Source organism: Pseudopodoces humilis, chromosome 9, assembly GCF_049639895.1.
Source record: "Pseudopodoces humilis isolate 2021_Gansu_Grassland_sample_001 chromosome 9, ASM4963989v1, whole genome shotgun sequence".
Lineage (NCBI taxonomy): Eukaryota > Metazoa > Chordata > Aves > Passeriformes > Paridae > Pseudopodoces > Pseudopodoces humilis.
In genome coordinates this window covers 27,002,932-27,025,175 of record NC_142208.1, presented here as the reverse complement: position 1 = coordinate 27,025,175, position 22,244 = coordinate 27,002,932, and the positions used below count along the sequence as shown (strand labels likewise).

At 39.6% G+C, this 22,244-nt stretch overlaps 1 long non-coding RNA gene across 1 annotated transcript; it reads left to right on the top strand.

Annotated features, from left to right (window-relative positions):
* Positions 1 to 1,741: 1,741 nt before the first annotated feature.
* LOC148183799 (uncharacterized) lies at positions 1,742 to 12,679 on the top strand. Its single transcript, XR_015773253.1, has 2 exons — positions 1,742 to 2,029; positions 11,486 to 12,679. It is a non-coding gene; the product is annotated as an uncharacterized LOC148183799 (long non-coding RNA).
* The last annotated feature ends 9,565 nt before the right edge of the window (positions 12,680 to 22,244 follow it).

The window sequence follows — 22,244 nt, the reverse complement described above, 5'->3', positions numbered from 1 at the left end:
GTTATTACTGTTGAAATTAAAAATCTATTCCCACTTATAATAAACTGGTATTTCTCTGGAAAACAGAGTGCTTTGGAAAATATACAATCATGTTACTTCTTTGCAATATTTCAGACAAGGATGAGGTTTCTTTTAGGAAGTTTTGACAGAGCATCAAAATTAAATGTGTCACTGGATAAACACACACTTAAAAGTAAACATTCTGCTGTAAATATATACATTAAAAAATAGACTTATATGTATGTACATGCAAAAACCAGAGAGAGACAGATAAAAAATATGAGATTAAAACCTGTAGTTCTGTACTCTGCTCTTGTGGTTTAAGTCATATAAATTTTATGAAATTGGTTATACCTAGAGAACACTACTTTCTAAGAGTGATTTGTTTTCAATGCTAATGCAATTATTCCTTTTCCTCTAAGCTAAGTCTTCTGCAGTATTGGAAAAAATGTAAGATGAAACCTGCAAAATCAGTCCCAGCTGCCTAATCTAACTCATTATTGCAGTGTGTAGATTCCTGTGACAGAGGAGAAAAAAGGAGAACTCCATCAAAAGGAAGCATCTATAGGAAGGAAGGTCAACCTCCACTGACTCATTTTCAGAGTCCTTCTCTTAACAGAGGTGCTGTTTATAGATTAATGGCAAGTCACCATTATTCAGCTAAATGCTGCCCCACCCAGAACCCTGCCTGTTTGTCAGCTTGGATGTTAACTAGCATTTCTTGCACTTGGAACTTGTTTTTAAACTTCACCTGTTTAAAAGATGTGCTGTGGAGTCAGCAGAAGGTGGATTCAGGTTCTTCCTCAGCTGTCAATTTACACTTTCTGTGACTCAGTTTGTCACATTTTCTCAATGGCATTTGAGATACTCATTTCAGAGTCAAAACCCACGGTTGCACGGTCCTTTTGGCTACCTCTTCACCAACAGATGGTAAAAAAAGCAACCCCCAAGCCCTCAGGGAAGTCATGAATTACTTCTTGTGAGCAGTGCCATTTGGAAAATGTCACTTTAACAGAGGATAAAGTTCTGCTCTTACATAGCTTATGCCTCTGCATGTGCTTCAGAGCCAACAGCAACATCAAATGTCTACTTCTGAAAGAGCAATTTATTTCCCTAAACACATTTTTCCATAGGCCTAGGCTTTTCATCCATTTTACGACTAAAAAGCAATATTCAGTAGATGCAAAGTCACTTTTTGTTATGCAAATGGTAGTACTGTCATTGTCAGTATTAAAACCTCAGCCAAAAAAAAGGCCACGGGTCAATGCTTAAACCACAGGAAATGATCGATTTTTTTAATTACGACAGCAATGCAATTATACACTTATCTAAGACTCTTATTACTAGATACATTCTTGTAAAGGAGACAATTGCCTGCAGGCTGCAATTCACAGCTAAACTCCAGCTACATTCCTTTCCATCAGATTTGCAAAAGTCTCTGATCTTCACTGAACAGAGTGCAGAGACCTCTTCTGAAAATTTTGCTACTAACAGATTCCTTTTGCTAAAGAAGGAATAGTGTGAGATTTTAGAAGAACTTTCTAAGAATGTTCCCTTAAACAACGTTTGGAAGCAGTAACAGGAAATACATTAAACTTGCAGCCAAAGGGCTTTAATGGAGAGCGTTGACAGATGCAGAGGGAAGATGAAAAAGGACACCTGTGAATCTTTACAGCTGATGCTGCTAAAAGAAAAGCTGATTTATGTAAAGGGCAAGGCAAGGGTTGTGCTAGAACGGTAGTTGGGAATAGGAATGTGGAGGAGGGTATTGTTTTTCCTCTGTTTTTTTTCCAGTGAATTAGTCACAGTATGAGGATAAATTTTGAGGCAAGAACTCATTTCTGCAAATATAATAGCTATCTTCTAAAAGGGATATTTCTTTTCTATTTTGAGCTTTTTGTCTTACTGGGAGTAAGAAGCTCAAGGGCAGGAAAGGGAAAGGGGGATTCTAAAGCAGAAGTGATGCAACTGATGCTGTCTCAGGATTTGTTGCTGCAAGAGGGAAGGGAATCCTGAAGATCCAGCAAAGGTAATGTCTACATCTGACTTGTCAGTGTTTTGGTTTTTTATTAGAAGTGAATGAATTAAGATTCTTTCTTGCATCTAAAAGAGGGGACTTACTTTGGTTTGACTCTTCATTAGTAACTTTATACTATGACTTTCTTGAACCTCCTGCTGGCTTTTGCTAAAGCAGCTCAAAGGAGTTGTCAGATGGTTCTTCTGAGGGTAGCTGCAAACCCTGCTGGTTCCCCAGCTCCAAATCTCATGATTGCAACTATATCTGAGGTGCTCAGATTCCATAGTGCAAAATTCTGTGTAGATTATATGTAGTGTTATGCTTTCACATATGGATACCTTCCTGAGGGTTTGGCTAAAGTCCTTGATTTGGCTCTCTTGGATTGACTTTTGTAGGGAAGCCCTGGTGCTGCTCAGGCACAGGTGGGTGCAGCAAGCACTGGAGTCAGGATCTGGTTAGGTTGTTGGAGTGTTTGCTGTGTCATCTGCCAGTGTACCTCCTGCAGCAGCCCCTTGGTTTCTGTTGTGCTTGGTGTGATCTGTGTGGATGGCTCTGGGTGTGTCCCTCTGATGGGAGTCACAAGCAGGTCCTAGAGAGGCTTGATGCTATTATGGCTCTAAAACAGCAGGGAACCCTCCAAAACCTTGTGAAAGTTGTGGGAAAATACAGGCAGCACCCAGTTGCTAAAGGTCCCCAAATTTTACCTGCTCAGGCCAGGAAAAAGACTGTTCCAGGCTGGCCATTTTAGCCTCCAAACACAGATTTATTTACTCATTACTTAAATTCCTTCACAAGAGTGCCACCATGGTGTTGGCTTTATCCTGATTTGCACTGACCTTCTGTCCAGAGCCCCAGGAACATAGCCAAAGTGCCATGCACTTTCTAGTTGACCTCACATCCACTGCATTGACCTGGAGATTCTTAATCTGCGGTACAAAACCTCCCCGTAGTCAGGTTCAACTCCTCAAACAAGTAGTTTTCTCTTCCCCTGTCTTTGTGCCTTCCCTTGACGTATCCATTGTGTGCTACTTGTGATCTATTCGAGGCATCACATAATGTTCTCTTTCATAAAAGACTGTTTTTCACCCAGAAGTAGACTGAGTATTTTACTGTAAGCATGAAAGGTGGCATAGCTAGGAGGACACCTTTTTTTTTTCCCCAGAGTCTTTAGGACAGTGATCTCAGTTTCATGAGTCCCAGGAAAAAAAAGTGTAAAATAATCAGTCTATTTCCAGGCATATTGCACAGTGTACAGGAGGCATTTATTATAAAGATAAAGGTGTTGATTCATTTCTTGTAGCTTTTAGAAGACATAGTGCTAATAGGACAGTGGTTAGCCTATTTAAGTGGTTGCACATGTATAATTTAACACAGCACACTTGACTCCAAGATGTTCTTGGAGTTAGCATTCATTCTCTAGGATGTCCTGAGCAATGCCTGGGAGTTAACTTGAGGCTACTGAAAAATTAGCATGTTTGGACAGAGACTGTTTTGCTACAAGATGCTCCAAATTGCATACAGCTGGGATTTACTTTTTTTTCTTTTCTCCCCACTGCTCACCTGTCACAGTTTCTAGTAGCCTAAAAGTAAAAATGTAGAGGGTGTTATCTACATGCCACCGTTCTCATGAATTGCTTAGCTGTAGGCCACATCTAACTCTTTGACTGGTGCCTCACTAACTCTGGGGTTATATTTTCATCTCAGTGTGTTTTATTTCACCCATTTCTCCAAGTTGTCTTGCATGTTGCCGTATATAAAAGTAACATTGCTAACAAGGTTACCATGCTTACTCCTCTCAATCAGGGTAGAAACCAGCCCCTCAAGAAGAGAGTCTTGAAACTTCTGTAGTTCACGCCCTTCCACAACAAAGTAAATGTTTCTCTTCGATTTCTTTTTGTCTCTTTGCCTTGTGCTTATTTCTGCAAAACTTTTGTACCTGTCCTTGTCTGCTGTGCTTGGCATGGGTACTATGTTGCAAGGTTCCCAGTGTTTGAAGATTTTTAGCTAATGGTTTTCAAGGTTGAACGCCTAAGGCTTAGTTCTTGAATTCAGCAGAAGCAGGTAAATAATTGAGTTGCCTGAGGTTTTCTTGCTGTTAGTCATTGTCCTCCCTAATGGAGGTGAGAAAATCTGATTCCTCTGAACAAACCAGATTTGCCAAAGTCTTTGGCTTCTTCAACATCACTTTAAATCCTAGAGAGATTTGGTGCCTGGAAACATGTCACAGCCTTCAGCGCATTCTATCCTGGGCTTCAATAGTTACATTTAGAGAGAAGAACATGCTTGTTAGAGTGTTTTCAAGTGATACAAAAGCACTCTCAAAATCAGCTGCAATCAGTCGGGGCTGCAGGTTATGCAGCACACGTGGATTTTCAGTCTGCTTGAATATTTCAGAGTGGTGGGGATCTCAAATCTTAGCTTCAGTCACTAAAAAATACAGTCTCTGAGCATCTTAAACTACTTGCATGGATGAGTTTGTCAACTTCATGGGTCCCTTGTCCCTGTGATCTGGTGGGACACTGAGGGACAGGCATGATATATGTGTGTGATTTACTTGGATCTGGCTTGGATGTTCATCATGAGGTGTAAAGATAGTCTTGTGAGCTTGGGTAGTGCATTTGTTCTGACTACTGGAAACTGAAGCAGGAAATAGAATGTTAAAAGGGAGAAAAGAGGAGGCGTAAATTTGGGCATAATGACATCACAGAAGAATTGCAAACGAGACATTATCTATGAAAATTGTTTGAGCTGACAAAGCAGAAAGCCTCTTGCCAGGCTAGTGAGGAAACATCCAAGCTAATAAAGTAGAACTGTGAGAGTATGAACATGCTACAGAAAGGCTGCTTAATATGGCTAAGAAAGGAGAACCAGCCTGGTTTTACACTCAATGAACAGAACCTCAGATGTCTCACTGGTAAACAAAGAGAGTGCAAGTGAGGTTTCAGGTCACCAGAGTCTCTTCAAAATAAATAGAACTCACCAGTTTAAGAACTCACTCTCCTAAAGCAAAATGAGAAGAGGACACTTTCTCCTGAAACCACCTTCCTTGGCAGCAATCCAAACTCAAGGTCATCTTGTACCCATTTTATTGCTAGAGACTGATTTTCCTCTTTCAAAGGGAAGCATGGGGTTTTTTATTATTTATTATTTCAGCAAACACACTAGAAGGCTAGCCAAGTAAAGCAAGTTCACTCTGCCTCGGAGGTAGCTCTTGTTGGCTTCTCATGTCCTGTATAACTCCTCCATAAATTCTGCAGTTTCCATAGCACTTGAGGTTTTGTAGGTGAATGACGTGTGGTGTTATTCCTGGGCTCACAGAAACACCCAGTAGCAGCCACTGTGCCTCTAACCTTGACTCCCCCAGTGGAGCACTACAGTCACAGAAACCTTGTGTCAAAGTGTATCATAAATTCCATGCTCATTTTTTTCTCTTTGCTAATCTCATCCCCTTGCTGTGTGCACAGAGCAGAGTGGTCTTTTTTCCTAAACCAGACACAATACCAATCTTGGCACGGTTTATTTGCATTTAAGACTTGCAAAAAAATGTTGAACAGCTATTAATTCACTCGCTTTCATGGTCAACCCACCTCTTTCCTCTTTTTCTGCAAAACCCAGGGTTGAACTCAGGTTGCCTTTATCCAGTGTTTTGGCATCCAGTATTACTGTATTTCATCCAGCATGGCCTTTCCTGGAAGCTCCATGTGCATGAAGCAGCCAGGCCTGACCTTGCTCTGCCTGAGATATCTGATGAGATCACAGCTGGAGGTGACATAGCTATGGACATTGTAGTTACGGGAAAGTCTGGGGAGATATTTTTACCAAATAAAAATGGGAAGCTTGCAAAAGCATGACATGAGCAATGTTTTCAGTACTTTGAGTTCCCTTCTCATAAACATGTGGAAACTCTTTAGGTGTCTGGTATCAAGATCTTAGTTAATTTATTTTTCCAGACTGTTCATTCAAAGATTTGTTCTATATGAGAAGCTAAATGCTGCAGTCCAAGGTCATGGAAAGCAATGGCAAAAGAGTTTTGTGGATACACTTAAATGTTTCATTTTTAGACTTTGTTTTCTTCTTCTGTAGCCAGAATTCAGTATCAAAGAAGGGGAAAGCTGATGCAGGAATTGTGTTGAGTAACAAGCTTTCAGGCTTTTCTCTGTAAAACTTCTGAAATAACCATAAACATATGTTAGCATGTGGTGATCAGAAGAGGGGAAAGAAAAGCTATGGGAACATATCCAGTTGTCAGTATATTTGTCCCTTTGAAAGAATGAAGGCATCCTGCAATTTCCAGAAAAGCAGGAGACTTAGCTTGTGCTTCAGAAACCAGAACGAGTTCAGGGGTCAGTGAAAATTAGAGTGTAACTATGAAGATGGCACATGGACCTTATTAATATCTGCTAGGAGGGGAAGCATTAAAAAAAAGGGACTTCAGGAACCTCCCTGTCACAGGAAATCCATGGCCAGGTGTCCCTCACACTGCAAAAAGGAACTCGGTATGCTCTAAACCACATGGAGGTTTAGGGCTTTCCACAGCAATTAAAAATGTTACATTTGCTAGTCAGAACAAGGTAGTTCTTGCAATCACTAAAACCACTCAGAAAAAGCCCTCCAAGAAACCAACTTGTGCTTTGAATTAAAAGTTTACCATGAACAGACTGCCTGTAAGTGGAGTGGGGCTGAGGGGCTGTGGACTCACTCTCTCCTCATCACTTGGCAGAGCTGCCATGTAACCCAGAGCCCAGTCCAGAACTGGAACACTGTACCAGACAAATCAATTCTCAAAAAAAGGAAAGAAAACTATCCAGCTTTTGAAGAAACATAGCTGAAGTTTCCAGAGCAACTTCTCAGACTGGGAAACTACAAAAAGTAATTGAGGACACAAGAACAGGGTGAACTGAAAATTGTCTTCACACACAGCTTTGGCCCTTACCATCAGCTTGCAAGGGAGAGCTCAGTCCTGGGTGTTATGTTCTGTCAAGATTTTCTTTAATGAGAACATGATGATGAATAAAACTCTAGGGAAACAAAATTTCATTTACTAGAATTTACATATTGAAAATCGTTAAAATCAAAGATGCAGAAACATGAGGTAATTATCCCACTGGCAGTCAGTGAACGTCAATACCTTCTGTACATGCCAAAAGCCTCAGAACTTCTGAGATATTTTTTCACAAAAATTTGGAGCCTAACACAGTTTTGCGCAACTGTGCGTACTAATTTTATTGTTCTTCTGATCAAAAGCAACTATTGTATTCTTATTAGATTTTTTCATTTTATCAGCATATAACTGCAAATACTTTTCAGATAAAAAACATCCTCAGTCACAACCTAAGTCACAACCAGAGACCCACAAAGCATTGTCCTCTTTTTTATGTTATTCCTGAGAAGTAAATAAAAATCCCAGTTTAATGTTACAAAGAAGCACAAAAAAGTGGGGGCTCTTCTGATTCTTGAAATCTTGGTATTCTGAACCACTGAATGACACTGGTAAATTTAGTAAAAACCAGTGTAGGTCAGACAGAGGCAGCCTGTGATTCAGAAAGGAGCTAGAGTTGTTTGAAATATCCTGCTTGCATGTTGTTCCTGGGTGAAGTTTAAATAGCCACCACAAATATCCTTTATTTAGGGGTAGATTTCTGCTTCTCTTCTTAAATAAGGTAATTAGCCCATATGTCAGCTTTCAGTCTGTCATATGTTTATGGGAGCTGGCTCAGCATTCCTCGTAGAGCTGCAGTTAGTACATAATGCCTACAGATTAACAGAATGCATATTTAAATGTCCAGCTGCCTAACTAAAATCATTATCTCTGAAGAATCTGGGGAAAGCTCAACATTCACATTGAAATTATGGAGCTATATCTTGTTATTACCCATCACTTGTAAAGCCAGCTGTCTCACGGGTCCTTATTGCAAGCACGTTATCCTGTCTCAGTCTGGAGACATCTTGTTTCCAACTGGGAAAGGAGGAAGGAAATTTGTGGTTCTTCACATCTGTTGTCAGATATTGTCTGCAACTTCATCTTTAGGTGCTCCATCTGAGAGGCCAGACTGGGAGCTGCTGATGAGGAGCATTTGGGATCAAATTCGATTCTTTTAACTCACCACTAGAATAAAGCACTAGGCAGTAAGGATTTTAGCAAAACCTAGCAATGTTTCATTGCAGTTCTGACTGTGCTTTACAAGTGAAATTAGAGCAGCTTTCCTCATAAGCTACAAAAATAAAACCAGATTTTGTGTTTTTAGGAAGCCTAGTCCTGCTGTTTCAGGAATCTTTCTGGTGTGTGGGGAGCCAGAGTGGGAGAGAAACTGTTTTTATTTGTTTATTTGTATGAACCCAGTTACCATATGGCTCATAGCATGGAAGGAGAATCTTCCTTCACTCTCAGGAGGGTTTGTTTTTGTTGGCCACAGCTCTACAGGAATGCATCTCTGGCTGCCCCAGCACTGAGCAGATAATTCCCTTCAGCAGATAAATCCCTTGTAACTCTGCCTCCTAAGAGTGTGCTGAAAACACCCTGTCCATGTACAGCCCGGAATATTTCTAAAAACGAAGAGAACCAGTGGGTTTATCATCTATGGCGCACAAAGTCAATAGCATTACTAAGCCTGCTTCCTCTTTTCACATTATTTGAGAATAATTTGTTTTAAGAGATTAGATGTGTTTCTTTTCTCATAAATTGTGTTTATCATTGGGAAATATCTATGGGCTTAAAAGTTACCATGTGCAACCAACCCACAGCACAGAATTTGGTTGCTGATTACTTTATCAGCAGATGCTGATACTTTAGTGCTGCTGATCAGAAGATGCTGATTACTTTAGTGACACTGAAATTAAATATTATTCTTGCAATGGGTGGCATATTATAAGAGACAGCTCTGAATCTGTCTATTGATGCCAAGCTTGTACTTCCAGTTTTCCCTCTTGGGTACCATGGAGACATAGCATGAGAAAGAAATGGGAACAGTTGGATGCTTCTGGTAATGTTTCTTTAGCAAAATTTTGTCAGGTTATTCTTCTCTTTGGAATATCAAATCACATGTTATCAAATAACTTGGTATTCCCTGAGGCCACACAAGATTCATAGCACCTGGCAGTTGCAGACATGTATAAAAGAGTTGTTATTTTTCTGAATGTCAGGCGGATTTTTTGACTTTTACATTCAAGAGTTGGGGCACTGGTTGTTACTTTCCTGCTGAATCTCAGAAATCACTATTTCTGTGAGACCTCAAAGCAGTTGTTTTATCACTATCTGTCACAGTCATATATTTTCACAGTTAGAGAGACCTTACCAACTTTCTCTTGTAAGAATGAACTTCAGTAGTTCTGTGTGAGACTGTTGTTGTCAGACAGACATGAAAAATAGGAGAGCTGGTCCCCAGTTTGTGATTCAAACCACCTGGGTTAGGGATTTTTGCCACTGATTCAAGACCTTGCTTCAGGGCAAAAATCAAAGGTTATTTTCTAGGGCTCAGTTTTATTAAGGTCCTGTCTCATGCTTAGAGAGCTCTTTTGTCTTTGCTCACATTGAGTTTGAAACTGAAAAACCATCCCCTATGCAGGAAGGAGCTTTACTCATGCCATAGAGATAACAAGGTTTGTTTAAACAAAGAAATGTTCCTTTGTTTGTGGTTGGGTTTGTTGGGTTCTTTTCAGCCTCATCTGTTTCCTCGGGTGGTGGCTGGTGTCTTCCCCTGTGTCTGAACACCAGCAAAGGTGTTTAGTGCTTCCAAAAGTCTGTCCCACATGTTCATATAATTTTGCACTACCCGGAGTCATAGCCTGACCAACACAAGTACAGACAGGCATTTAACTCAAATGAAAATGCCAGTTGACGGTGACCTCTTGTCTGAACAAGACAAGACAAGGAGCCAAGAGCACCTCCAGACAGACAAGAATAAAGGAAGAGAACTTGGGTAGTTTTATCTGTGCCCTCAAATCCTAATGATTCTGTGCTTGCTTTTACATTTTGTTACCCAAAGCCATCTTGGAAAGTGTTACAATAAAGAGCTGTAGTGCCATAGAGTTCATATTTTTATATCACAGGACTATGATGTGGTTCTGCCAGCAGTTCTCTTGGGAACTCTTTGGCTGCTTTCCCAATTTAGCTGTTACACGGATGATTCATTTAAAGAGACACGAGCACCATGTTCTCAGGAGTGCCTGCTGAGACGTTCCCTTGAAGATGTGTCTAATGGCCTCACCACCCTGTGGGTGCATCAGATTTATTTCAGAAAATGAAAAGAATAGAGAAGCAGTGGTGTTTGATCCGCTGTGAGAACACAGAGTGCACCAGAGCTGCAGAGAAAAGGAAAATGTAAAGGATGTTTAAAGTGTTGTCAGATGTGTTTGTGGCTGAAATATCACGGCAGAAAAAGGTTGGGATAGCTTGGATTTAACCAAAGGAATAATTCTAAATAGCAGAATTTCTAAATAATCTTTTCTTTCAAGGATCTTTGTGGGGGTTTTGTGGGGTTTTGTTTGGGGTCTTTTTCCCCATATGAAACCACCTGTCAGTTACAGCCACTCCCTCTCTTTAGACACACTGATATCTAGCATTACTGATCTGAAATCCTTGAGAGTCTTTATTGGGCTTTTTCTTCTGTGGACCACTGTGCTCAGAAAGTATGCAGGAATTCAGGATCTTCAAACCCTCTGCATGCCTGTAAGTCAGATTTCCTTTATCAGCTAATGAGGGAACCAGCAACCTAAATCAGTTCTGCATTTAGGCTAAGCCCTCAAATAGTAACATCTGTGATTTATTATTTGCACAGTGGTCAGTCTGAACTGGGGTAATAAGCATCCTTCACTACAGACCACAGGTAAAAATCCAGGTAATGAGCTGTCCTCAGGTTACATGATTAAATGCTCTTCACTCCCTTGGAAAAAGATAGTTATGTATGAACAGATTGTTACAGTGAGGCTTCACACACACAAAAAGAGATGATTACCCCACTACTGACATCTGCAATTGGTGAAAAACACTTTCTAAAAATCTGTATGATCATTTTGTTCCCTTCAAAAGATGTTGCAAAGCCATTTTGTCAGATTATGCTCTTAAGACAGTCCAGACAGGGAAGGACTCTCTCCTGACCAAATGGCCACTGCTCAGCAAGATTGTCCCAGGGAGTGTCTGCACAAAGACCTTGGCTCTCAGTGAGGGCTTCGCTTGTACCCTCCAGTCTCTCATCTCAGAGGCAATCATAGCACAAGAGGAACAAGCAGCTGGTTCTGCATTGTCATCCAAGCAACATGGCTGGAAGTAGTGCTGTGCCAGTCTTGCTCAAAATCCCAAAACAGAATGCTAATATATGTGGAGCAGCAGACTATGGAGACAGCTAGAAAATCAGCATAATGTGGGAAAAGGTGCTTTTGGTGAGAAAAAGCATGCTGTGCACCTTTCTATTTTTGTTTTTACTCTCTGAGAACTCTAAAAGCCTCCCAAAATACAAATATTTTGTTTTCTAGGCCTTTATGTGTGCATAAGCATACCAACATTCAAGTTGCTGCACTCCTCAGCGCTGCGTTCCCAGATTCCTGCTCCACAGGATCCCTGAATATTTCATGTGGACCCTCATCTATTGTTCAGAGCTAGAGTTTGGGCTTATGTTGTCATATTATGAGTGTCCAGAGGATCCAACAGGAGACCAGAATCACAATATCCTGGGTGCAGTGTAGATTCTGGTTTCAGAATTGAAGAAATTGTTCAGCAGGGGTTGCCTTCAACAGGATCCATAAGCTAAAAGCCAACAGTAAACACATCTCCTGTACCTATTCAAGTGATAAAAAAGTAAGCAAAAAGTGTTTATGTTTAACCTTTTCTTAAATGGAGTTTGGATAGGGAGAGACAAGTTTGTAAAGTGCTAAGTGAAACCACTTCAGCGGGGGACTTAACTGAGACAATGTAAGAAGCAGTAATTGAATCAGGACAAGGAGTCTTTCATGCAGTAATTGTTGCCAAGATTTTTCTCACTGTAGTTTTTTTAGTGTCAAGAAGCTGTTTGAAATCTACTGGCTCTCGTAGGTGTTTGTTGTCAGACATAAGTATAAAAGTGTAAACCCATTACTATTAAGTCCTGGAAGCACTTGCACTCATCTCTTTTGTAAGGAGACATTGCAAGATGCAGTCTATTATGTTAGGAAAGCATTAAGGGGTTTTGATTTGTCTCAGTGCTCCCATTCTATATGAAGTGCTTACAGAGTACAGAACATTTGGAACTGAAGGAGGAAAGTGTAAAACACAGAATTGTAGATAACTTATGATTCTGAAAAGGAAATTAAATTATAGAAATGACTTATTAATATCAAGTCTTTTTAATGACAGTTTAACGAAAATGGGCACGTCTTCAATGTTGCAAAGAGAGGAAAGCCCTTCAGGCTGTATATTAATGACTTTCTTAGACTGCATGTGTTTAAAACTTAAGGTTTCAAATCATTCCATGCCATGAACAGGATTTACTCTGATTTTGACAGCTTCCTAAATGTTCATGAAGTTGAAGCAAGATCTAAAAATGCTTCAAGCTTAAACAGCATCATCAGATGTTCTCTGCTGCTTACGTGTTGTGCTATGTCTGTTTCTTCTGTTGCATCCCAAGTTTTACGCAACTTTACATTGCAATTTTTCATATTGAGCCAAAAAAATAAAATTTGACAATGCCAGAACTGAGGATCCTTTCTGTAGTTCATTGCCTTTGTGCAAAGAGCTCCTCTTATAGTTCTTCCTATTGAATAGGAGTTGACCTGAGTGAATGTAAACCATTTAAATTGAGAGAAATTTTCTTTTAATCCTTTTCCAGCTCTCAGCTTGACTGCTTAAAATGTCCCTGTGGTTCTGCTGCAAAATCCTTTATTCTGCCCTAAAGAATTGTTTATTCTCTAACAGACAAATACTTTTAATAAAATAAAGACATTTAAGACAGATTGTTCTATAGCACTAAGTCATATCAGAAAATCTTAACAATAAATGATAGGTCACATTTTTTTCCCAGATACACAGATGTTTTTTCAAGCTCTGTAGCAGGAATATAAAGAAAAAAATGTTTTCCCTTTACAGTTAAAGCAGTAGTTCAATTTGGATCAGGAGAAGAAATTAGTCTAGGATCAAATATCCCTGCAGCCATCTGTCTTGTCAAAGAAAGCACAAATTTCTGCTTTCATGATCGCAACAGAACAATCAGAGGCTTTTTCCTCCAAACCAAACCCATTTTCAAGTAACACTTAAGCTCTAAATTTTTGTGACATGATTTTCACAGGTTAAAATACCAAAGTTTTTTTGTACTGCAACCTTAACAGTTTTCACTTTTTTCCCCAGTCTTGTGTAGCTTCAGCTGCTTCATATGCCCATGGTTGAGCACAGCCACTCACTAATGCCAGTGGAAAAACCCTGCAGCTCAAGGCTCAGCCATGGGAAGGGCTCCCTGTGTTAGCTGGAGACACCCCTGGTATTTTGGTTGGGAGCTTCCCTTGTTTTACCATCAAATTTCTCAATGATCTGTTTCATTCCTGTGCCCCAAAGGAAAAAATTATATGGCTGATATGCCCTTTGTTTCAGAGGGGTTCATCCACTTCTGAACATCTCCCATCGAGCAATCTATAGCCTGTGATTGGTGCTGCCAATCTGCCTCATGCTCCATCTTATCTGTTAATCCACTCTGAGGTTCCTCAGTTTCACTTTGCACATCTTTTCTTTAAGAAAAAGGAAAAAGGTTAATGTTTTTCAGGTGTACATGTACCCTATGTCCTGTTTGATACTGAGGTCATAAACAGTGAACTGAGACTTATACATATTCCTTCTCAACTGTGAGAACATCAGCTGGCACTGATTTTGTCACATTCCTTTGTCAGCATCTTTCAGTTTTACCCCCAGTCTCTCAGTCCATCTGACACACAGATCACAAGGAACCAGCTTCACTGTGGCAAATGGGATCTTCTTTTGACAGATTATTTCAATAGACCAACAAGGCCCATCATCCATTAACAAGATAAAAATGTCATTTTCAGAGTTACTGTGTAAAAACCATCGGGACATGCCAACATCCATCAAATACAATTCACAAAATATTCTCCTAGCAGATTAATAAATTGCTTTGTAGCCTGTCAACAATGCCAGCTAACAAAATAACATCAAGTGAGCATTCTGTACAATAAATAAAGCTACTTACAAGCATCAGTAGCACTGCAAAAATAATAAGCCTGACTTTCTTCTTTTGCATGTCTTGGAGAGCAAGGTCTCCTGTTGGTCCCTGAATCAGTGAACATCTGGGCTATTCCCTGTACATGAAGTTCAGCAACATCAACTTGCAAACTGGCAAGCCCTTTCACTACACTGCATCTACTGGTATATTTCCCTTCTGTTTTTTTTCAGGTTTGTTTTTTTTTATATCAAACCTTTGATCACATTACCCAATGCTATTTTATTCTGCATTGTTATTTATGATAATTTAAATCAAATATAAAATGCTGTCACCCTTGATTGATTTGTTTGCTATTTGGCAAAAAAATTGATGCAGCCTTTAACATTACTGGAAATGTTTGTTCTGGGTTTCCAGTGGGAAAGTTTTATGTCACTTAGAATGATATCTTTTCTTGTAATATTGATCTGTCAAAACTATCAAAGAGCTTTCAAGCTGTAAACAGATCTGACCTTGAGTGTCTGTAAAAGTCTGTATATGCAACTCCAGCAGTCTCTTGAGAGATGGTGAAATCTCTATCCTTAAAAATTTCAGAATTCAACATTAAAAAGCCTGAACCACCTGGTCTAACTTTGAAAACTCAAAAGCTTTCAAAGTTTTTTTTAAGCTTTGAGCAGGAGGTTGGACTAGTGATCTTCCAAGGTTTCTTCCAATCTCTATTTTTCCCTGTCATTTTAAAACACCTTGTCTTCTTCAGCCTCTCAGATCAGTTCATGTTTGTTTCTATCCCATTTGAACAGGGAGTGTCCTTTAGCAACCTAAGTCATAACTCTTTTTCCATACTCTTTCTATTTACCCCATATGGCTATTTTCATGTCCTACTTTAATCAGTGTATTTCCCTCTGGTTTGCTAGTGTGGTGGCAATAAGAATCTTCAATTAGTTTATCTTAACTCATTCCATTTCTCTATCGGTCTCTCTTTAGTGTTGTTCAGAGCTGTTTTCCTCCATGTTAGCATCTGTTAATATCTGGTTTTCTGTATGCTGATATTCTTCTAACTGTCGTTACATTTTTCACTTTTTTTCTCTAAGTTTTGAAGAAAATTCTGAAAATTTTCTCCTCCAGAGGAAGTGAGTGGGAGCAATCTGCCAGCCTCTCCTGGACTCCAGTGGAGTCCACCTACCAGCAGTCCTTCCCCCTTGAAAGTCTTCCACTGATCAGAAGTCTTAAAACTTGAGAACACAAAATATACAACTGCATACTAATTTTCGTGACCTTGTCATGCCTTTCCTAGGGACCAGAAAAGCATCCAGGACCATCCTGTTAGGACTACAAGTTTGTAGTGAATCAGTATTCCTTTCTATTTGCAGGCTATACTTCCTTTTCCACCATGACTGTTCAATAGACTCCTCTGACTTCTATTAGTCTGCTGGCCCAGCATTATTCTTAATCTCTCACACTTTGTTGTTTGGGGCATTTTTTTGCCCTGATCTCTCTGTTTCTCTATACCAATTTCTTGCCCTTTTCTGTTGTCTCTTTCATGAACTGAAAATTCTGTTCATGGCAGCAGCATTTGTTTAAATGCAGAAAAGATATTACCAGAAAAAGGAGTGGAAAAAAACAACAAAAGCCCAAAATATTAATTATTTCTGTTTTTTTAATGAAAATATACACAGTGGTGGTGTAGTACACCAAATACAACACAAAACTTAATCCAATTTGAAAACATCGATCTGTACTCCTGACATAACTGGAGCAAAATCTCCTCAGGGATAGCTGTATATATTGATGTTTTTACTGTCTGTGCCCTGCAAAACTCTGGATACTTTTAGTATTTGTAGTTTTCATAGTATGCACTGACTCCTTCTGTTAGCAAATAAATCAAACTTCACTTAGGTCCTGTCAAACCTCTGTTGCAAGAAGTAGAACCACAGTTCCAGCTTTTGGGGTAGCTACAATCTTGGATTGGATTTCACATTGAAATTTGTACTCTAATTCTAGGGAGGTTGTTCTTTCCCAAACAGTTGCAGGATTTATTCTCAGCAGTGAAGCCAAAGCAATCCTTTGCCAGAAAACAGAGTTGTTTATAAGCAGTCAGGCAGGACCAGACAAACTAGGATGGCCACAGAATGTAGCCTGGTGTGATTTCCTGAGAAGGTAAGTGACATCACAGTTTTAATTTTGATATCATGGGAAAATTCCAGATTGGGTGATGAGTGTTGTGTCTATCAAACCCCATAGCACAAGGCTTTTACTCCTCTTCCTCCCCAGTGCTGCTCTCATAACATGTCCATCACCAGCTGAATAGTCTCCATCTCCCTCCTGCACCAGAGAACCCAGCTGTACTTTGATCTTCAATAAAGCAACTCACGAGCTTTTAAATACATGGGTTTAACATAAATAGCATTTATAACCATACACTGTGGATATGCATGTTATATATGTTATATATAACAGCCTTCCAGTACCTAAAGGGGCTGTCACTGACAGCTGGAGAGAGATTTTGCACAAGGACCTGTAGTGATAGGAAGAGGGGGAATGCCTTTTAGCTGATAGAAGGTAAATTGAAATTAGATATTAGGAGAAAATTCTTCACTATGAGGGTGGTGGGGCACCAGAATATATTTTCCAGAGAAGCTGTGGATGCCCTAACCCTGGAATTGTACAAGGACAGGTTGAATGAGGTTTTGAGCAACCTGGTCTAGTGGAAGGCATCCCTGCCCCATTAAGAGGGATTGGAACTAGATATTCTTTCATGTCCTTTCCAACCCAAAAAAGTCTAGCATTCTGGGTCATTGACAGGACATCCTCAACAGATACTTTTGGTGGTTATAGGCAGCCATTTCCTGAATTCTGTAACAAAAACTCTTACACAAACCTTCACCCTTTAGAAACATTCTCAAACATCTTGCTGTATAACATGTTCATTTAAAGGACTATGATTTATGTTGATAGATGTACTAGCACTGCAAGAAATTGACAGGAAATCATTGAGAGTTAAACATATTCATACTGGAATTTCCCTCAGGAAATACAATGAAAATCCCCTGGCTGCTGCTTAGGGAAACTAAGACAAATGTGAGAGAGGTGGCCAAGCTGTGGTTATCAAGCCAAATGCAAAAGCTAAATGATTGGATTGCATGAGTTTTAAACTGGCTATGGGGCTGTGCTGCCATAGGAATTGCTGGCTAATTTAAGTGACTTTTTTGAGGGTGAAATAAAGCAGCAGGTAGTACTGAAGCTGACATCTCTGTGCTCCCCAGGGCCAGGCTGCCTATCCAACCTCTGCAGCTCTTGGAACAGTGGGGCAGCAGTGGAGCTGCTACCCTCCAGCTCGCTGATTCTTGGATCTCAGTGTTTAGTTCTTGGCTCCAAGCAGCCTGCTTGCTTCAGCCTCTATGAGGTGGTCAAGGAGCCATGTCTCCCAACACATCCAGTCCAATGTATCCTGTGCTGTGACCTCTCTGAGGCATTTCTCCCTTTCCTGAGCTGTGTGCGGCACATAATGAGTGCTGGCGGTTCAGACCAAAAAAGCACTTGCAGCCCATCCATCTTCATTTAGGGGCTGACTCTTCTTGTGCAGCTCATCAGAGCAAGCTATCAAACAAAGTTGAGCTTGAGAGAGGCTGGAAGCCCATGTGTGCCTGCCAGCCACCTTCCAGCTGGCAAGAGACCTGAGCAATTCCACAGACTAAATGAGATGGGTTTAGAATATATTTCCTGCTGGGGAAGTAGCTGTTCTCTTACTCCAGTGCTGCGTGTCATTCCAGGGGTGAAGAGTGGCATAAATGTCCAGTTGGAATTGTGTGGGGCTCTGCAAAGGCTTGCACATGCTTGTGTAGCCATGTGCCCTCACGCAAGCAACCCAGTTGTGGCAAATTAAAGCCAGATAAACAAGCTGTATCATAACAGTAACTTATGGTCCTAGCTGATCTCTCAGGCTTTTACCAACATATGTTGTCAATTTCTGAAGTCCCAAAAGTACAAGATCTATGATATCTGGGCTAATGGGCTCATTCACATTCCTTTCTTTCCCTCACATTCATGCCGTCCAAAGACAATGCCAAGTGCTGCTAGGCCAGGAGTTGAATTTCAAGTGGAGCCTAGAAACTTGGCATAAATGCCTCCATCAGCATTTGCAATCTCTTTGTACATCTCAGTTTCCCATCATGCCTCCAAAAGCAGCTTAATGAAATGCAGAAGCTTTTCTTCCTGTGTTTGAAATGCTCTATATTTTGAACAGTCAAAGAATTAGAATGCTGTCCCAACTAACACCTTCAATCAGAAGCAAGAAGAACATTGTCAAGTTAATGGCTGTGACAAACACACCACTGGAGCAGGATGAAGGTCAATTTATTTGCCCTAGGTTTTTATTTTCTCTTTTGCCTCAGGAAAATCGTGTTTTGACCAAGCAGGGAAGGCCTTCCTATATTCCAGCTTTCCTTCCACTGTCTTAGAAAACTAACTAGCTTTTTTTTCCCATGTTTTGAATATGTTTACAGTAATTAGAAAAAATGTACTAAGTCTCATCACCACAAATTTCTTTCTTTTCTTTTCCCTTCTCTCTAAAAGTCTCAGCACTCAGAATAAAAAGGATTTAATGCTATAAGCCTCAGAAAATAGCTTATTCTGCATAAACTCCACTTTTGAGAACTTGCAAATAAAAATACGAGTTCCTGGAGTTTCAGGTCACCAACAGAGGCCAAATAGAGAATGATTCACCTCCTTCATTCCTTAATTAATTATAGAATATATTTTTTTGAAAACTCTTTAAACACAAGTTACAGGAGACCCTGGATGCTGTTCCTATGGAAAGCAAGCAAGGTGGTGGAAGCTTTTCTTCTGACCTTTAAAATCTGCTTATTGGCAAGAATCATTGAACATCTTTATAAGCTCACTGTCAGTGTCCTCTGAAGGGACCTTTCTCCCATAGTTTCTGTGAATTTTTCATGTGCCCTGGCCTTATGATGTAGGGGTTACTAAATAAGTTGTTTTCTTGGATAAATCAATACTTTAAGAGTATCTTAAAGAGTAACTTCCCTATCAGATGGTTTGCTGGATGTTCTTTTTGGTCCTTCACCCCAGCTGCAATCTGTATACAACATTTTGTTGGAATGCTTTTCCTGTACTGAACTCAAAAAAATATCCTTCTATATAAACACAATGGGATTCCTGTGATAATATAAGCAAAACCAATAAGCACCATTGCTGCTTTGAATTGCATGAAATCCAACCCACTCTGTTTGGAATGGTGTGAAAATATAAGTGGACTTTGTTTTTTCAACAGAGCACATTGTGCATGAGAGCTGCCATGAATTAGAAAAAATATGTACTTAAACTTCAATAAACATCACGAAGTTCCCACTACAGAAGTTTCCTCTTAGGAGAACTTTCTAATACTAGGGCATCCATCCTACCATGAAGTTCAAACCCCACTCCTGTAATTGTGTGAGTTTACCTTCATTTGTGAAAACATCTTCACTTATGAAAACTGCTGCTGCAGAAAGCCCTGAAATGCTGTTGTAAAATTCACATGCTCAGCTGAAACCACAGAACATTTTTTCCTCTGTGTTGTGGGAAGCCATGCCTTACAATGGTTTTTCATATTGTCATACAGGCAGAACCCTTTCCATTTCAATCAGATGGCAATATTCTTAGAGTGTTTTTTTTTCATTTGAGTGCAACACTGAGTGTTTAAGGAAGTATCAGCCATACCCACAGCTTGCAGAAAGAAACAAGAAAGATATGTTTATTATTTCTTTCCAAATAGGACACAACTGTGATGCTGGGACTCCAGTATTGTGGATGCTGGACAAATATTGGCAAAGCTTGAAAAAAGAGAATTGTTAATGACCGATACCAGCAGTGTGGGAGGTGATGACAAAAACAGGAAAATGGTTAAAGGGAAGCTAAAGAAAATCTTCAAAAATTGTGTAAGACATATGAAATATGAAATACAATCAGGGCATTACAGTGGTATGGGGTGCTGAGCTCTCCCTGAAATCTGCATGTTTTTTATACAGGTTGACTGTATTAATGTCATAGGAAGGTCTGTGGTGGGTCAGATGTCTAGCAGGCATGTGACAGAAATATTAAGTAAAAAAATATAGCCTCAGTGAAGAATGAACTTCGATAAAGTACACATTTCAGGAAATTGTTTTACTTTACAATATTGCTTAAGTGGAAAACCAAGTTAAATTTATGGCTATGGGTAATGACTCATCCTCTTCTGAAAGAATGCAAGCAGACTTGTAATGCACTCAAACATGACACTAAAAATATCCGTTTACCATCCATAGTTTGTCTTACTGAAGTATTTCTTGAGAGGTTTTCAAAACCAGGACTTACATATTCCAGTTCATCAAATAAGTAGGCCTTGACAACTTTCCAAACAGCTGCATTGAGGTCTTTAGAATTAATTATTTAAACCTTCACCAACAAAAATTCCTGCTAATTGGATTTTAATTGTTTTCTGTGCAATGTATTTAACCTGCTGCTTTTGCTTATCTATAGAAAAACAGCATGGGGGTGGAGCATATTAAATTAGATGTACAGCTGTAGAAGCAAAACATCAGTGCTTCTTGTAGTGGTAAATACCTGTATTGTAGGATTTGCACCCAAAAGTATTTTGATGTAATGATGTGCTTTATGTGTTTCCCTACCCCATTCTGTCTCTTCCCAGTAACTCTGGAATAATGTAGCTGTCTATGGGGTTTGAAGAATTAGAGTTTTCTCAAAGTTACAGAATTTCTACTGGATTTGTGGAAAGAACAGAAGATGAGAATAGAAAGGTTTCAACCACATGCTCACCCCTTACTAAAAACTATTAAGTCCACTAAGGCAGTCCTTTGGGACACAAATCAATAAAAAGCCAGACACTCAATTCTACTGCTCATGGTGTTCTTTTAAACCATGGCAGACACAGGTTTCTTAAGGTCTTATCTTATGAAAACCTTTTCCCTTCTGGTTTTTGTCAAAGAAATGCCCAGTTAATGAAAACTAAAACATTTTGCTAAAGCCTTCATAGCCCATCTCTCTAAATGTTAGGTTACCCACAGCATTTTCTCTTACCAAGTCGGCACACTTCTGCTGAGAAAGCCTGGATAGTTAAAATCCAGGTCTGTTCTGTTGTATGGATTGCTTTGTGTCTGAGCAGTCCAGGTCCTCTGACATTTCTTCTCTGAGCTAGGATCACTGAAGGAGAAGAAGCCTAAAAGCCTGAACCTAAAAGGAATGAGATGGCCTAGACATTTTGGGCCTGGGTTTAAGAAATAACTCTGATCTGGATGCTGAATAACAAGATGTTCGGATTATTCTTATTTAAAAGAATGATCATTAATTGGTATTTCAGAGGATTGAAATTTTTTGTTTTACATTCCAGCATTATTTTTTCCCTTCAAAATATTCACCTTCGTTGCTCTACAGGGGTTGTAATAAATCAGATCTTTCAGGGAAGTATAAAACATCATTGTGTGATCACTGCTGGGAAAAGTCTAAATGTGTCCTTCACCCAGATTCTGTTTGCACAAAAACATTAATTTCTGCTCATGGTGTTTTGCAAACAGGATGTACAGGGCCTGTTTATGGTTTTGCTGTGTATTTTAAAGTCATTATCACCATTATAGAAGAAGCCAAAGACCTGATAAGGACCCCTTTATGCTACCATGTTTGGTCAAATGATGGTTCTATGTATATTACATGTGAATATTACAAACTTATTTTTAGATGACCAGTGAGACCTACGTAGTTTAAAAATAGCCAGGCATCAGGACTATACTGTATTTTTAAAGGACAAAGCACAGCTGCTGCATGAGCAAACACAAAACAGAAAAACCAAATTTTATAAATATATCATCAAGATAATAAAAACAAATGTACTTGATAAGAAACATTATTCTGATTTAAGTATGGGTGTCAACAAGTTCACTGCCTGCTCTGTATTCAGATTGGTACTGCTAGGAAAAGAAAGGCATTTGGCAGCAATGTTAGCTGGTTGCAGTTTTGTTTGGCAGAGAGTGGGAAAGCAGGAATAAAGAAAGGAACAGTGGCAAGGACAGGTCCAGAACAGAGCCAGACATTTGTAAGAGAGTTGTGCA